At 40.3% G+C, this 4122-nt stretch overlaps 1 long non-coding RNA gene across 37 annotated transcripts in view; it reads left to right on the top strand.

The window, feature by feature from the left end:
- LOC100514051 overlaps nucleotides 2842–4122 on the top strand; it is a 145952-nt gene continuing 144671 nt past the window's right edge. For 17 of the 37 annotated variants that reach the window (XR_002344223.1, XR_002344215.1, XR_002344217.1 and 14 more), the window contains exon 1: nucleotides 3127–3854. This is a non-coding gene — a long non-coding RNA (uncharacterized LOC100514051). Of the gene's footprint in view, nucleotides 3979–4122 lie in introns of all 37 variants that reach the window. The other 20 variants (XR_002344234.1, XR_002344242.1, XR_002344241.1 and 17 more) reach the window with 9 other exon arrangements.

The following is a 4122-nucleotide window of genomic DNA, read 5'->3' as shown; positions in this document are numbered from 1 at the left end:
CTCTGTGTGCGTGTTCCCAGAGTTGGCTTCCCAGCTATTGTAGAATAAGGAAGGCAGAAGACTCTATCATTAGCTCCAAATATTGGATTGCTTACTAATTGATGAGTAAAATATTTCATTGAGTTTTCCTGAAACCAGATATTTATCTAATTTAAACTCTATATCAGGAAGTCGATTAGGTAGACTATCTAATATGTATTATTGTGCTGCAGTGAGGGGATTGTTAGAGAAAATGCGTATTTTCCTTCTATTAATTATCAAATGGCCAAACTATTACATATTGCAGGCATTTGGAGGATGTAAAGTAGCCTCTAATGTTTTCCACTAAATTTTCTCTGACTTTTCAGAACAGTGCTCTTAGAAGTATTGTTTTCATGTAGTGACTTAAAGGAAAACCTCTGTAGCATTTACCCCATCCTAGATCTTAAATATTGAGACGTTTAAGGTGATATATTTCATGATGTGTTTCTAGTCTGCCAGCTGCATGATCAGATTTTTAAGATGTTGGTTTTAAATATAATCATAATACTAGCCTCTCACACCCTGTAGAAATTTCATCTCTCCTGTTTTTCTCTCTCTCTCCAGTTCTCAAGAAAGTAAAGTTCTATGGAATAAGTCCTCAGGGAATCTCTTGATGGCACTAAATACCTAGGGTCTAAAGGGGGTTTCTGAAGTTGTTCACCGTTGCTGGTTTTTTCTTTCTATTCAGAGTCCTTTGTAACACTGCCATTAACTGACAACTTGCAACCTTCAGAAATCTCAGTTCCACATGAGCTTTCACTCTGAATCAGAATTTACCCTCTAATCTCAAATCGGCCAACTGAGATAAGACAAAAACTTTTAATTAGAATTTTAATATGTAATCCAAGCCATTTATAGATTACGCACAGAGGTGATCGTCTATGTATTTAAATAACTGTGTGGAGAACCTAGATAATGTTTAATTTGGTAGAGAGACTATTTTTAACTTTGCTGGAGTCGGGTTACCTGAAAGATTCCCAGAGAGTCTCTTAGAAGTTCTGTCAGCATGAGGTTTATTGTGTGAATGAATAACTGAATGTGTCCTGGGGGGAAATTATAAAAATTGGAATATTCTGTAATACAACGAAGGCATTCTGTTTTTCTTTCCCATTTCTTCCGGGAAGCCTAATTTCATGTCTCCAAGTTCAAACTCTGTGGATGAAAGGAGAGAAATACCCAGTGGTGTCCCAGGGGAATTAGCTTACCCCTTGCTACTGTTAATGAGTGGTGCCCCTAACCTCATGTGTTTATTCCTCAAAAACCCAGCACATGAAACAGTGTTGTTTTTTTTGTTTTTTGCTTTTGTTTTTTTTCTCTTTCCTTTCAAGAAACAGTTGGCACTTTATGTTGGACTTCTGCTTGACATGAATTATTTGGCAAATTGGGGACTGAGGTGTGAATTACAAACTTAGGGCTATGTAATAGGCTTCAGGGGTGTTCTAGGACAAAGCCATCCTAGTAGGGTTTTCACAAAGAACTTTATTGAGACAAAAATGGTCTTTTCTCCCACTCCTGAAACAACAAAAACATGTGTACCTTGCTAAAATACTGATCACGCACACACACACATGCACACGTTGCAGGAGTGTGTCCTCTGGTTTTTGTTTCCATGTGCACATGACTCATTAGTGTTGATAACCCTCTGCATATGCCTCCAGAAAATAATGGACCCCGACTGTGAGAACTGTCTGTGTTCAAACATGTTAAGAGCTGAATATTTAAAATCTGTTTGGCACACCAAGCTTGGTTTTTTTGAAGACAGCAGAAGTTGGACAGAAAGATCAAAAGAAAAAAAAAAAACAAAACGTAAAAGATAATGACATCTGGATGGGGCCTGGGTAATGCTCTCATTAAAGGTACTTACACCTAAGTCTTATCACATGCTCAGGAGCAAAGCTTAGATGCCCCTTTTAAACTGCAACATTAGAGGCAGTCGTGGGAGCTTTGCCTGTGAGCCGGAGCTGTCACCTCCCCTGTGATCCAGCTCAATTCTGTATGTGTACCTATAACCTATCTTACTTTCTTTTCTTGGATGGTCTTCTGCCATTTTGCTATTAAGATGGTCATGAAAAATTAGGTTATCCCTTAAGCTTACAAAGATATGCATGTTCTCTAGAATGGGTTTGAAAAGACTCTAGAGAAAACCGGCTACAGGATTCTTTTGTTTTGTTGCTGTTTCATAGTTGAAGATGAGCTGAGTAAGAAACCCTGTAGACTTCCTGCTCAGGTAGTCTTTGAACACCCTTCCTTTCTGAGCATAATAGAAGCTCTCCCTGAGGACAACACACAAGGTTGACTTCCAGGAGTCACCACGTCTAGCAGTGTTAACTTCTAAAAGAGTTCTATATTAATTGCACAGAGTTCTGGTTAAATTAGCATGCCTTGAACGGGTTTCAAAATGCTGGCATTAGAGACAGCGTGAAAGGAGGAAACTATTTGCTAAGTCATTTTCTTCTTTTTCTTTCTTTTTTTTTTAATAAGGTTTAGAAACGTGCAGTGTCTTATTTGTTTCCTAAAAACGTAAATAAAACAACCCTAGATATTTAGAAGAAGCTGCTGGGCAGTGCATAAACATATACTGCCTATCTCATTACCATTAACAGCCATGCATGGTTAAACCTCCCCCTATTGCTTTGAGTATTTGCCCTCTGGCTTTGTAAAGTGATGCTTGAGTGTGGGTTTTACTAAGGACCTTCATAACCATTTTATAGACTCGGCAGCCTACCTACTATATCAAAATATGCATACTGTTTCTTGGGTAAGTGTTAACAATTAATAAAATTGGTGTTCATTCTAGGAAAAAAAAAAAAAAAAAAAAAGAGGACCTCCAAAGGGCTTTATATTGTCTTTGGAGGAGGGTGGAGTATAAGTCTATCTCTTATTTTAACTCAATGTGAAGCTACTTTTTCTCTTGCTTCTACCTTCCCTACCTTCTAATGGTGCTAAACAATCAAATGCAGAGCCCTTTGCCTTCTTTCAGACCTTAGAAGAAGAAAATTATTCAATTCATACACAAAGATGAAGGTTAGAATCTAGAATCCAGAAAGGTCTAGGAATTTAGAGAATCAGATGTACTCTCTGGATCTCGGGATCCATCAAGGAGAATCAGAACGAGTTATTTTTCTCTGAGCTTCCTGAATTTTGTTTTATGCTTTGGGCATAATTAGAACACCCGCGAGGCTTTGAGGAAGGGAGATGTTTGCAGGGGTGCTTCAGATGTCTAGTGGGGTCTAGAAAGAGGGAGACCAAAGAGACTCCAGCCCCTAGGAAAACAGAGGTCTAGTGGGGCAGCTTTTGTGTGGAATTCAGTGTGCCACACCCCTCTGCAAAATGTTGGGACCCCTTTGGCTCAGGTAACCCCATTCACGTTCTAGGGTGCTTTCAGCAACTCCGGTTTCCGTCTTCCCTTTGCAATCGGCTGTGCTGTTCATCTAGGACGTCAAGGTTTTCCTTTCCTCGCTAAGTCTTCCCTGTGTAATCTAATGCTTCGTTTCTTCCCAGAAAAATAAGATAGTTGCTCCAAATTCAGCATTTCAATAAGTCATGGAAAGTCCCTCTTTGCAAAAGATAGGGGATTAGTTCCTGCCATGAGCTCATCGGCATCATCTCCATTTATTTCTCAGGGGTGATGAGAAGACCTTTGCATTTGACCAAAAAGCACTAGTAAATAAGGAGTTAAAATGAAGGCAGGCTCGCTGGTTTGCTGAGATCTGTCAGAGTCTGACTGGCTGGCTACATATCTGTCTCTGGAACAATAGGTACCTGTATTCTGCACGGACTGCCGGGCAGCACTGACACTCTGGAGAAGGTCTGCCTCTGTGTGCGCTGCCCCGGTGAGAATCCCCAACGACAGCTCCACTTTCCAGTGGAGGAGGAAAAAAATCTCCGTCTACTCTCTTGATGAAGGACAGAGCTTTGATCATTTTTATTCAGGCTTGTTTTGGCCGGAGGTTTCAGGTTCTTAGTCTCAAATCAGCAGTCTCTCCCTTCCTCTCTCTCTTTCTCTCTCTCTCCCTCCCTCTCTCTCTCTCTCTCACACACACACACCCACTCTCTCCCTCTCCCTTACTCTCTCACTCTCTCTCTCATTCCCCCTCATAG

The sequence above is a fragment of the Sus scrofa genome, chromosome 5, assembly GCF_000003025.6.
Source record: "Sus scrofa isolate TJ Tabasco breed Duroc chromosome 5, Sscrofa11.1, whole genome shotgun sequence".
NCBI classification, from domain to species: domain Eukaryota; kingdom Metazoa; phylum Chordata; class Mammalia; order Artiodactyla; family Suidae; genus Sus; species Sus scrofa.
This window is presented reverse-complemented; position numbering and strand designations above follow the sequence as displayed.